Genomic DNA, 14,588 nt, shown 5'->3' on the forward strand with positions numbered 1-14,588 from the left:
CCTGGAGGATGGAGCTGCCACTGTTCGTGCTTGTTCTGGTGTCGGTGTGCGGAGGACAGGATTGGATCGCTCCGGCCTTTTGCCATGGCAACAAGTGTCCTCAGTACAAGGTGGTTGAGACGCACCAGGTAGGTTTTGAGCAGTTCACACAGACAAATACATGCTCAACTCTTTTTTCTAGAGTATATGTAGAAAAAATGTTTTGTGTTTCCGTTGTCTGTAGGAATTTGAGGAGCGTTTGTACGTTGCCACTGACTGGATTACAACCAAGATCAGAGGATCTGGGCTCGCTGATTTAATGGGTGCACGATCAAGACTGGCGAACGTTGCAAGTAGGTCAGGATGAAACCAAAGTTCTCACTAACTAAGTTTGCTTTTGTCTTGCTAAGAGCTAATTTTATAAACCTGTGTAATCCATGTGCTGTTATTTAATGGGATAACAATATATTTAAATGAATCATTCGAGATTAGCAGCTTTATAATGTTCATGAAAAAACTGAATCCTTTTACTGAACATCCTTGTATCAGGTGAGACTTTTCACTGCATAGTGATTCGCATGCCAATGGATGACCATCTGACACAACTATGCAAACATCAGTCAGAACAAAATAATTAGTTTTGCTTCCTCTTGTCCCTGCCACTCAAGTGATGCAAATCAAGCCAGGAGTGTGATTAAATGGGCAGGGTTGTTGAAGGAAGAGCAAAATAGCGTGAAATGGAATTGCTTGGAATTGAAAGTGTTATTGTAGTGTATAAATGTAAAACCCACCAAAGTAGATATGAAGATTTTAATATGTGTGGGTGTTTGTTCTCCAGGTCAGAGCAAGTGACGTAGACTGTGGAGCTTACATCAGTAAAATTACATTGTATTTTAACGAGTATAAAGAGATGGTCAAGGGGTCAAACAAACACAGGTTTCACCCAGGTGATGGCTGTCTGTGTCCTAATGCAAAGCAAAAGTAAACGTTGAGTTTACACTTTGTTTTTATGCTTGTAATGTAATATAACGTAAGAAAGTCAGCTAGGGACAGTTGTTATTTATCTCCGCTAGATACGCTGTTATAAGAAAGTCCTTTATGGGTGGTTGTTGTGGCGGCTGTGGCGTAGTGGAGAGCAAGGTAGTTCTCCATTCAGAGGATCGGTGGTTCGATACCCGGCTTCGGCAGTCGATGTGTCCTTGGGCAAGACACTTAACCCCAAGTTGCTCCTGAAGGCTTGCCATCGGTGTGGACTGGATGTGAATGTTAGTTAGAGTCTGATGGTGGCACCTTGCATGGTAGCCTGTCATCAGTGTGTGAATGGGTGAATGATATGTAATATATTACTGATTGTAAGTCGCTTTGGATAAAAGCGTCTGCTAAATGACTGTAATGTAATGTTGTTACGTTGTTATGTTGTCACATTGTGATGTTGCATTGTTACGTTATATTGTTACAGTACATTATTACAGTACATTGTTAGGCTACTTTCTTATGCTACTTTCTTACGCTACATTTATTATGTTTTCACGTTACGTTTATTTCATTACAATGTTACATTACTTTGCAATGTACTTTGTTATGTTACTTTGTTACGGTACATTGTGCCGCTACGTTTTTCTGTTTCTTTGTTACTTGACGTTGTTACGTTACGTTGTTACGTTATTTGCTACGTCGCTGGGTTGCTGTACATATGTTTGACTTTCTCCAAGTTTTGTTTAAAATGTTACAAGTTTAGTGACAGATGACAGTATGACAAGTGATGGGTGCCTGCGTCTCACCATGTTCATCTCCACCAGCTGATGCTAGCTCCTGGCCGGTGCTGATCACCGTCACAAATGGCAGCGATTTGTCGTATTCCTGGTTTGTTCCACCTGGCACGGAGATGACTGAAATCTCTGATCCGTCAGTCACACTGCAGAGAAGACCTGAAGCCACTGTCTACGTCAGGTGAACAGTGCCTACTTTTATCTATCTATTCACTGTTATATTGGGGTTTCTTTTAACAGTCACACTTAAATGATGTAGCATTTGTCCAGTTCAAAAGTTACCAAATAGTAATGTAACAAACCAGATTTGACCTTTGCTGTGGTTAGAATTCACACTCTCCAAACTACTCATTTTCAGATTTAGGTAATTGGATAATTTGGAAACTTAGTGATATTAACATAACATGCCTACATACCAAAACATAGAAGACAGAGGGTAGTATTACACCAAGTATTTGGTGTAATCTGACCATCTAACCATTTTTCTGTCTTTGTTTCCACATGATATAAAAGGGTCTATGATGGCATTCCGAGCATCAGCAGCAGTCAAGACAGCGCAAAGATTCTCTACGACGCATTGAAAAAAGCTGAAAAAACTGGTGCTGACGCCAATACTTTCTCTTGGGCCGGCTATGAAAGCTATATCTCCATTACTCACCACAATGAGATATGGATCCAGAACACCCAGTAAAGTGTACGCCATGCAACCCTAGTAACTCTGTACTTAAATCAAGATCTTTTCGCTGTTACACTTTTATGGTGGTGGAAAATGCATGTGATTCTGCTCCATTTATTTTACTTTCTAACACATTCTGTATACCTCACTGCAGTCCTGCTGAAATGATCAGATATAAAGTGCAGCCAGCAGACCAGCTCGCTCAGATGCTTCTGCTGCAGGCCGGAAAACCGGTTTCAGGAATGTTGTGGTATTTCCCAGCAGTCCTTCCCACTTTTTAAAATGACATTTTAGTTGTCTGATGATGCTTCTTCTACCTAAAATTTCTGCTGTAAACTAACAATAAACAGTTGACAGCTTTTATCTTTTTTTGCATGGGTGGTCAATGGCACGAGTCGTCCCTCTCTAATGAGTTCACTACAGGTCAGCCCTGCAGGAACTCCCTTTGTAAAATAGAAGCTATCTATTTGAACAAAGGGACATCCCCCACCATACAGCTATGTCATGGATATCTACTTCGTCCTTCTTAGTTTTACTTGTTCGTGCAAAAGCTTAAAGCAGTCTTTTATTTATTGTTTGTGGAAGGAGGTCATTAATATGTTCTCAAAAATCCTATTTGTAAATATGCCTTTAGAACCTGAGGTATTTTTATTTCACTACCCCACTAGATCTTTTTTTGAGAGCAAAGGCCTTTAAACACATTTTTTGTTCTACTGTTGTTTTTTGTTATCAGAAATATGCGGCAGAAAAATGATGTAATTGTTTTCTGTAACAAGGTGGGTTTTTCTGAGCTACCAAATGACGGCATGACTTTTTCTATGGGGTTCTTCAAGGTCTTGGAGTGTTTTTGAGGGATTTTTGATGATTTCGATGTGTAACAAATGGTGTCAACCCAAACGTTGCTGCAACATCTTATGAGACATAATGGGGAATGTCCATCACATACTTCCATCATTACTTTCTAAACACTTAAACACAAACTTTCAACATCTGAATAGGCTCCTTAACAAAACACAATGTTTGTTACCGATATAAAACAGAAAAACTGCGTTTAAAAGTCAACCAAATGATCATGACTACCTTTCACTTATCAGGAAAAACTCCTGGAAGTGTCATCTGACCGTGGCCTCCAGATGAAGTTTGCCACATCCACACTCACACAGTTTTGTGTGTGTGTGAATCAGGAGCACCCTGACCTGGGACAGAAAGCTTTGGAGCAGCTACTACCCTTTGCCTCCACATATTTATGTGAGGCCTCCTTCTCTGCAATGACTGTGATCAAAACAAAGCAAAGAAACAGACTGTGCCTGGAGAAGAGCTTGATCACAGCAGTTGCCTCCCTGCCACCAAGACTGACAAAGATCCTCAGTGAAGCACAAGCACAAGTTTCTCACTAAAATGTAAATGCAAAAGCACTCAGTTCAATGCAACAATGCAATCTTCAGTGTTGACAGTTTAATAAATCAGACACTGATGGCACAGTGCTGTGTATTACATCTTTTTTTCAACCAAAAAGGCTGTGCGCTGGTTAGGGGGTACTTAAGATAAGATAAGATAAGATAAGATAAGATAAGATAATCCTTTATTAGTCCCGCAGCGGGGAAATTTGCAGGCTTACAGCAGCATTAAAGTTAGTTAAAGTGCACACAAGAGACATAGTAAAGAAAGACAAGATAAAAATAAAAATAAAAATGAAAAATAAAGAATAAAAATAAAAACAAGTATTATAAATAAGCAATAAAAACAGTAGAAAAACACAATAACTGAAATATAATATTTACAGACAGAAAAAAAAACTATATTAACTATTATTGCACAGTGTTTTTATTGTCATGTACTTGGCTGAAAAAATATTTCACAGGGGGTACATCACTGAAAAAAAGTTGAGGACCACTGCCTTAGAAAACTAGACGTAAAATATGCTAATGAGTTCCATTACTACAGGGCTCACTGGAGTGTGATGCCTGGTATCTCACACTAGATGGTGCTCTAGGTGTGCTTAAAAATTAGAATTTAATTTTGACTGATATTTTTCCTCTATAGCTGTCCCAAAACCAGATTACATCATCTGATTGTTTTTGCATTAATATCTGATGTTGCATAGATGTGGACAAAAAAAACCAACAACATATATATTATTCAAAACCAAGTAAGGTAACAAATAATACTTTTAATATTATTAAGTATTAGAAGTAATACACTTGAAATATATAGTTAACGTTAAGGAGTATAGGAGATTTCAAATAATTGAAATACAGTCTCCTGTAGAGAAATAAGGTGAAAACAAAACTAAGGGAAGAAGTCTGAAAAGCATGTATATGTCGGTTTAGTAATGTTCTGAATGAAAGAGTTTCCTGCAAATTAAAATTATGAAATAGAAATTTAAAAAAATGTTTGAATTAATAATATTGCACATTTTGTGACAAATCTTTGAACCTTTATAAAAGTCAAACTTAAATCTTGTCAAATCCTCTCCCTCACTTTCTGTCTACCCTTCACTGTCTGTAGGCATAAAAATGCCCAGAAAGTTTAGTAATTACTCTCCCTGTGTTACCTTGACTGTGTCTCCAATGCCTCGCAGAGAATCCATAAAAACTGATACAATAATCTGTGTGAGTACTCTTAGAGTAGACAGATACTGTGTGTATCTGTATGTTATGACATAATCCAAACAGAGGGCTCCATCAGACATTTAAAGTATAGATTCTAAGTAATGTTCCAGGGCTAGATGGCTACACACCATTAAATGTATCCCTCTATCATCAGTGTTGAGTATTTGTGAGTGCAGGTTGGGGTTATTTAGTTGTCTTCTATCCTATCATGTACCAGCCTTGTCTCCTTGAAATTACGCTCCTACAAAACTGCATTGATAATTTCATAAACACAACAATCTGTATTTCACTCATGACAATAAAAACCTGTGCAATACATTACACATTACACTGTGCAATAATAGTTAAAAAAGTTAAAAATAGTTAAAATAGTTGTTGTTTTTTTCTCTGTCTGTAAATATAATATTTCAGTTATTGTTGTTTTTTCTACTGTTTTTTTTATTGCTTATTTATAATACTTGTTTTATTTTATTTTTATTTTTTATTTTTTATTTTTAGCTTGTCTTCTTCTACTATGTCTCTTGTGTGCACTTTACTCTACGCTGTTGTAAGTCTGCAAATTTCCCCGCTGCGGGACTAATAAAGGATTATCTTATCTTATCTTATCTTATCTTCTTTTTTTAGTGATCACGTTTGTTTTTGCAGTTTGTAAAATAGTCACATAATTATATCGATTGCTGTTGTGTGCAGGGACACAAATTGTCCGTTTTTAAAAAAAAGACATTACATTAAACATTACATAAAAAAGCAAAAGTTAGGTTTAGGCAACACAACCACTTAGTTTGGTTTTGGGAAAAAAAAATCATGTTTGGGCTTAAACAACTACATACAGTCAGGTTTAGGCAACACAACCCCCACCATAAAACCACAACCCGTTGTCGAACACCGGCCCTCTGGATTAAAGTCCCTTGTTTGTTCAAACCGTGTTGGACCCATTCACCTCCACTACTGACCACCATAAGTGGTCTTTTTGGACAATAAACCCTACATCATTAGTTCTGACTGTTGCTTAGTCTTGTGGATGCATTTCATTTGCATGTCCACCTCTAAAAAGGATCCTTTTTGACTCTTCATTGGCATTATTCAAATATTAAACACAATTCTTGTCCATGTTCACGAAACTAATAGATTGCATTTTGTGAAATTTTCACGACCTGCCATAATACTGGGCTGTTTTCTTGACGTATGACAAAAACATTTCTAATTGTAGTGTCCACGTAGGGTGGAGTTCAGGGTGGATGGATGGGTCAAACAAACAAAGGACTTTCACCCAGGAGACCCATGTGAAACCAAAAGTCTACAATTACTTTTAGATTAATTTATGTCTGTAACTTGAATATCACGACAAACTTACTTATTTAAAGCCAGATGTGGTCTTTTGATCTACCTCACCAATTAGTTTTGTGTGCGTTTCTTGTTTTGTTTCGATTCACAACGTAAACCACCTGTTTAAAACCGCGTCCATAATCCAGGAGAAAATATGTGTCCCCTCTAAATGTCATCGAGAGCGCAGTTTAGTTGTAAGGGAACTTAACAATGGAGGAGACAGGGATTGCATGTACCGTATGAATCATTGATATAGACCCACAGCATCTGTACAAAGCTAAGTTAACTCTGTTCTGCTGCTTTCTGCATAGCGGGTTTTCTGAGGGAACAGAAAGTAACCCTGAACCAGAGCAGCATATCACCGGTCCACCAGTGCGGGGAGTTCTGGCTCTTTAAAGGGAGCTGGACCTCATGGCTACGTTCCTTTCTTAGCGCCGGCTCATCGTTCTCATAGAAGGCAGAACATGACACAGCAATATTTTTGCACGAGCGTTAGCTAAAGCTCATGTCTCCACCGGTCAACAAACAATTATCCTCCTCTGCTCCACCCCACCTCTCTCTCTCTCTTTTTCTCTCTCTTTTTCTCTCTCTCCCCCTCTCTCATTACATTACATTACAGTCATTTAGCAGACGCTTTTATCCAAAGCGACTTACAATCAGTAGTATATTACATATCATTCACCCATTCACACACTGATGACAGGCTACCATGCAAGGTGCCACCATCAGACTCTAACTAACATTCATGCAACATCCAGTCCACACCGATGGCAAGCCTTCGGGAGCAACTTGGGGTTAAGTGTCTTGCCCAAGGACACATACCTCTAGTACATTAGCCGGGTATCGAACCACCGACCCTCTGATTGGAGAACTACCTTGCTCTCCACTACGCCACAGCCACCCTCTCATCACATCAGTAACCACTGCTCCACTCAAAAGACACACTCAGTCACCACAGCAACTGTTTCTATAGTGGGAAGCCAGTCCCAGTGCGTCAGGTATATAATCACACTTTTATGGGAAGCTGCAGTAAAGGTAGAGGAGTGTGACTGCATGACTCATACTTAATAAGGATTCACTCAGCCATCTACTCTTTTACATGCCTATCAACCGTCTATGGACAAAAGGTGCACTTTTAGAATCTGATTTAATTGGGTATATCTTTGAGAAAGCTAACATGACTCCGACTCATTTATGAACACAGACCCTTAAAGTTATTTGTTAAAGAAAACACTTGATTACAAAAGCAACATAACCCACAGGGACAAGAGGAAGGGAACAAAATGTTTATGCAGGTGTCGGTCCCTAAATAGGTAAAACTGGCTGGGGGACGTGAGGTTTTTTTATCTGTACAGGTGGACTGGATTGATACACAAAATCGCTCTTTGCCTCAATACTAAAGTATTGGTTTAACAGACTTATGAGGATGGTATGGTAAAGGTATCAAAAGAGGCACTTATATCAAGAACAACTAAGATGGAGTGCACGGTACTGTAAATCAACTTCAACTAGTACTTTTCTGAAATAAGGGATTTAGCTCATACTGTTGGTTGGAGTTGACCACCTGTTATGACGAGTTGGCTGTTGAACAAGTTACTTGCTTATCTACCCCAGAGATACACAACATAATTATGTTTCTATGTCTGTCTTGCGCCTCCTGTTCCCAATCAACCACTCGCTGTTTGGCTCCCTGATATATATTTATATATATATGCAGCTGTATGCAGCTCTATAGCATCAATGGACCATTTTCACATTATATTTGAGATGTTGTCTATAATGCCAAGAGGATTGGAAGCCTCCACGCTGCATCCCACATCGATGCCAATCAGGCTGGAATTGGGAGGAAATCCGAAAGAAAAATAAATCATCTTGGGGGACAATGGAAGTGACAGGGTTCATGGAGAATACAGTCTGTCTCTCAAACATGCACATATCCTGGATGGTTTTGTCAGGAAACCGCCAAAATTGAACATGACATGCTTATATCAGAGCGTCAAACTTTTGGAAATGCTTAACACTGATTTATGAAACATGTATGAGATATAATCTGTACTGTGACTGGCTGAAAAGTCTACTTTGCCTTTTTTCTGAATAAGTCATTTTTCTTCTCTCTCTCTCTCTCTCTCTCTCTCTCTCTGACGCACATACACACAGGCCTGCTTGAACCATGTGTGTCTGTTTGTCACGCCCATAGGTGTGTGTGTGTGTGTGTGTGTGTGTGTCCTCTTGAGGACAGAGGAGTCTGATAGGAGAAGTCAGTGTCAGCCCTGAGGGAAGGTGCCTGCTAATAGAGTTTGCTCTGTGGAGGAGAGTGCTCTAAGAAAATGTAATGTTGATGCATTCAGCTCTGCGCGTACGTGTGTGTGTGTGTGTGTGTGTGTGTGTGTGTGTGTGTGTGTGTGTGTGTGTGTGTGTGTGTGTGTGTGTGTGTGTGTGTGTGTGTGTGTGTCTGCGTGCACGCATACAAAGAGCTCATAATGGTTCTCTAATATACATCTGCGTTTTTTTACTCCGCTGCAGAACAAGGTTTGCGGACATAAACATACACACAATACACACAACAGAGTTTGAAACCACCTTAACCGAGACCGAGTCACGAGTGTATCTAGCCGTGACAAGAGTTTTAAGGGCGTTGAGATCTAGACAGAGGCAGGGCGAGACCAAGTCAAGACCAAAATCGAGTGCAAGCCAAACTCTGCATGACACACATTCAGCAAAATGTGGAACATGCAAACAATCTGTGGTCACTCAATTTGGTCAGGAAAATTCCCATTCCCATAAAAACACCCATTTTTTTACCTAATTTATTGCCATATTTATAAAAGCCATTGGCTTGAGGTGAATTTTATGTGAGGGAATTGCTCCTTTGTTTCCTATGAGCAGTCACAGTAATGATGGTAACAAATAAACCAGACAATGCACAGGCAGCTCAGCGATATCCCCACAGCTGTGGTCTCGACCCGTCTTGAAATAAAATCCAGAGTCCTCTTTGTATGAGAGACAAAGACAAGACCGAGGAAAAATGCTGTGGATTCCCAGACGAGACCTTGATAAAGTGGTCTTAAGACCGGTCTAGAGCACAACAGCAATGACACACACAAACAAACACAGTGCGAGTGCATTGAATTAGTTCTTCAATGCTTGCAGTCAATGTGAATGCGAGATATCTTTACTTGTATAGCCGCCTGTATAGCTTTTACTTGCATTTTTATTAACATTACAAAAAGAGAACTTTGTGTAGTAATAGCACTAGTAGCATAATATTGTGGTGGTGAGCATAACAAATCACTTTAAAGCATGAAATAATGGCGTCATAAGTGCAAAGACTAGAAGATGAGTAAAACAAACCAGCTAGCCTTCGTTAAAACGTGTAACCTAAAATAAAACATGAAGTATTCGCACACATTTAGATTATGGAATGAACATCATGCTGTATTGAAGACGACTTGAAACTAGAAATTGAGACCATAAACTCATGTTTACAATGTTTACTGAGGGAATTAATCAAGTGATAAGTAGAGTCATTTTCTCATAGACTTCTATTGCAAGCAGAGGAGTCGCCCCCTGCTGTCAGCAGAGAGAATGCAAGTTTTAAGACACTTCCACATCGGCTTTATTCTGCAGAACCGGAGGTTGCTGCCTGATCCATGGGGACACTTCAAACAGGAACTGCTGACAGCTACTTCAGCATACGTTTAATGGTGACAATTTGTTAAAATAGGAATAAATACCCTGCCGTTCGCCCATTGACAGCTGGGATCGGCTCCAGCACCCCCGCGACCCTTAACTGGATAAGCGGTTACGGAAGATGGATGGATGGATGGAATAAATAAAGGCTCAAAAGAAAATACCAGTATCTGCTGCACCTGTGGCTGACATTACAACAATCCTTTTGATGAGCTCTTGATCCCCTGGTGGCTGTAGTTTAATTCTGATGTGAGTATGGTGTTGGAACAAATGTCAGGGGATCACCAAAGTGAGTACAATTCATCCTGTGGGGAACGTGAGTGTGTCTGAACCGAATTTCATGGCAATCTGTCCAATAGATATAGAGGTATTTGACATATTTTCTAAACCATAAGTGTTGGCCTGACTCATTTAGTTATGTAATCTTGTCACGTGCCTGTGCTATATTTGCCCAATACCAGCAGGTGGAATCACACTCATTCACATTTTATTTTGTCATCTTTTTTAGGAAAGACGCTTGGTTGGACACACGACTTTACCGTGTTAGTGGGAAGCATTTACATTGGACGCACAAGCACTGTGCATTACCCTAATGCAGTTTATGTCACTGCTGTCCAATTGCAAGTGCACAGTGTTGATATGGAGTTGCATGGATTATATGGCATTAGTTTGCCCACACTGGGTTTGGGGCGGGATTAGTCAACTCTCTTGAGCGGGAAGGCAGATTTTCTCAATCATTCTCTCTCTCTCTCGTTCTTTCTGTCCATGTCACTGTTAGTCATGTGCACACACACACACACACACACACACACACACACACACACACACACACACACACACACACACACACACACACACACACACACACACACACAGCTCCCATCCCCCATCCCCATCCCATATCCTCCAATCACAGGTCAAGAAACGTGCTGTGGCCCTACGGAGATGTGTATCCAGACAGACAGCACTATAACGCCTTACTGTTGGACCGTCTGAGGCAGACCAGATATTTTCATTTTAAATTATTTTGCTATGCTTCCACTCTGAATGATCAAAATATATAATAGGGATTTCATCTAAAGCTATTTCACGGGAGATTTGCGTTTTGATAGAATCCAAGCAACCATTGGGTACAACAACAAAAAACACTTTAACGCAACGTGAGTCTATTTTTAACTAGAAGAGCCGAGCATTTACAGCAGCATGATGGATGATAAGCACAAGGGCTGAACGGATGTCAAGACTGCTGTCTACTGACTCTCAAACTCAAACCCCGAAAAATAAATATGACAAGCGTGCACTGTGGAACGCTGCCCCTTAAAATATATAATGTATGTTAAATATAATATATATGTAATCCGTCAGTAAAAAGAGTAGAAGAAGACAAAGTAGAGGTTGCAAAGCTGAAACAAAACAAGACAATTTCCAATCTAAGAGAGAAATATGGAGAGAGGTCTTCAGGAATATGTTTCAATTATGTTTTCAAAAGTATGAACTTTAATTTCATGTCAGCTAACATTGGCTACGCCAGCTAAAGCGATGTCTGATGAGGAAAAAAAACCCAAGAAACCCCCAAAAATACTTTAACAGGGAGAGCAAGTGAGGAGGGATCCCTCTCCCCATGATTACCATAATTGCAAAAGATGTCATGTGTACTGAGTGAGCAACATTACCAAACTACTACATAGTCAATCCCTATGACAGACTTGATACATATAATGAGAGTAGTAATAGCAGTTGTAGCACTGATGATGCACTGATTAGGCGTAGTTACACAACTACTTGGTTGACGTTAGGGACAGAATTTGGTCACGGTTGAAAGAATCCAGGATGGACTCTTAGTAGGAGACAGGAAGTAGTAGTGTCTATGTTCAATTGATATGTCTACTCAGGCTCCCTGACTTCCTCCTTAAGAGGTTTTGTAGCGATACATCAACATCATGCTACTTCCACTTGTGTTTCTCAAAGACAATAGCCATTATTAAAATCGCCACAATTGTGCACTTGTCAGTAGGACATCAATGTAGATGTTACTATAGACAACAACAGTTTAATAGACTCAAACAGTTATATTTCCAGTCAGGACAGTCTCTATATTGATACAAAATTACAATTGAAATGTTGACAGGATTGCTTGTTGATTGGCAATATATAGCAATACTTTGCCTAATCGCTTATTCATCTAACAAGAGCAGCAGATTAATTTCATATCATATCAGCAAGTCACGCTAAATTTCAATGTGTGTGGGTTTTTTTTGACACATTCTTTCTTTTCCAGCTTGAGTCCGAGTGTGTCGTGGTGTTACACAATGTGTCTCCTCTAATGCCTGAGCCCACTGTTTGATAATCTGTCACCAAGCTTCCCAAAATAAGAGATTATGATTTTGAAAGTCATGGCTCCAGATCAGCTCAAGTGTCTATTTATAGGCTTCTGCATCATCTCACCATGCCTTCTATTCTGTTCTATTTTTAGCAATGTGTCCTTTTCCGTAAGGCATGAAGATGATCTTTTTTCTCAGTGTGTATGTTTTTAAGAGCCTTTATTACTGTCCTGTGCTTTCCATGCATCTGTCTGTTGTGTGGACATTTTGGGACATATTCAAACAATCTATAGTGCATGGTCTAAACCAATCAGACTTTATCTCCCATTCCCTTTAAAGCCTGGGTATGAAAAATACTGTGAATTGAAGAAGCGAAAATGTTGTTTTGTGAAAGGCTAAACGCCAACAAATCTGAATATTTTCTTAAATCAAAACATGTCTTGATTTTGGTACTTATTATTTATTTATTATTTTGACTTTCAACTATGGAGCTATAGAAAATGTTTGGATCACACAAGTCTGAAACAATCCAACGCACTATTTCTACAAATTGTTTAAAATGAATAATTTGAGTGTAGCCCAATTTTTATCTACAACTGCAGAATTTGAACAGAATAACATTCAAATGTTGTTTCAGAATTTGGATGTCAAGGTTATGAATTTCGAGTTTTGAAGCTTCCAAATATTCAGTAGGGACCTAGAATTGTCTATAGATGAATCTCATATTCTGTTTACAATTTTAGAGGTCACTCCTTTAACTATTTGTTGCTGTCCATTGATTGGGGGTGCTGAATTATGCTTGTCCAAATGAGCATTTGTGCTCCCATACAATTCATTATATTATAATAAACATTAAATATGATAAACATGTAGCGTATTGATAAAATAATGCAAACTGCATTGCTTTCTAATGCAACCCATTGCGGGCTTAGACCTAAAGGGATGTCCCTGTGTGAGATGTAAATCCTACCTATGTAGGCCTTATTATCTGAAGAATGCCTCTTTTAAACAGCAAGAAAATACTGAGCCGTTGACTTTTTCACCAGGGTTTTTGTTGGTTAATGGCACTCTCGCTCTCTGCTGCCTCACCATAGCAATGCGCTAACAATGCACTCATTTTCAGAACAATGCTCACATGGGTGCAAAAGAGGGAGCCTAGCTGAACTCAAATGACACTAACTAGCCTTTTCAATCAGCTATATTTATTTTTCAAGCTGCTTGTCATTTCAGCAACATTTACTCACTCTGCTTCTAATTTAAAAAAAAAGTTTTATGTATACTGTCATATCGACTGTGAAACTGAAGCGCGATGACAATAGAAGTAGGATCCAAAAACTCACTATTGTAAACTGTGTATTTCGAGAACAAAAAAAACATCTTGTCTAATAAAGTTAAATCAGGAGTTTCCTGAACAAACAACGGTGGTTAGTGATTGGTCCATAGGTAAAAACTGCATATGAAATCAAGGGTCACATTAAATTCACAAAAGTTATAATTTATACCATTACAATGTAAAATTCTAAGGTTAACTGTTATTCTGTCCCTGTATATGGGCGTGTTAGCGTATTTGCTATATAATGTGGTTCAACTCAATTAGCGACCACATAACTAGTTCATTGTGTGATAAGTATTACTAGACATCAAACAGTTCAACTGCCTCGTGTTAATCACAAACTCCACTCTGATGACAATTTAATGGGGTCTTTAATGAGTCAGTCTCATAATGGTTGATCAATATTGTATGTGTGTGTGTGTGTGTGTGTTACAGAGAGTCCCTCTGAGTCCCTTTCACACGTGCAGTCTGTCCTTGAAATGTTCAGGAACATTTCCTGCATGGGTTTATGAGTGAATCACCTCAAGGCCTTGTTATGTTTTCTGGGAATATGGCGGTGACTGAACTAATCCCAAGACTCAACGATGACGTGTTTGATTCCCGACTTGTTAACAGTATCTAAACCAATGCTTTTACGGGTGAATATTAAATATGTTAAAGTAATAATGTCTTGCCATGGTGCATCTTCTTCTTCTTCTGTAGAGTTTCATGTCTGTTGGGACCTACAAGTGTGACATTACCGCCACCTGCTGGACCGTCCCTTGCTCCATCTATTCCAGCATTGCCATTGCATGTATATAAAAGGCGCAAGAAGTAAATGTTCCTGATGTACTGTATGTTTATCCCAGTAGTAGCAGTATCTATAGTAGCATCTATTTATAA

This window comes from Anoplopoma fimbria, chromosome 6 (assembly GCF_027596085.1).
Source record: "Anoplopoma fimbria isolate UVic2021 breed Golden Eagle Sablefish chromosome 6, Afim_UVic_2022, whole genome shotgun sequence".
Classification (NCBI taxonomy): Eukaryota; Metazoa; Chordata; class Actinopteri; order Perciformes; family Anoplopomatidae; genus Anoplopoma; species Anoplopoma fimbria.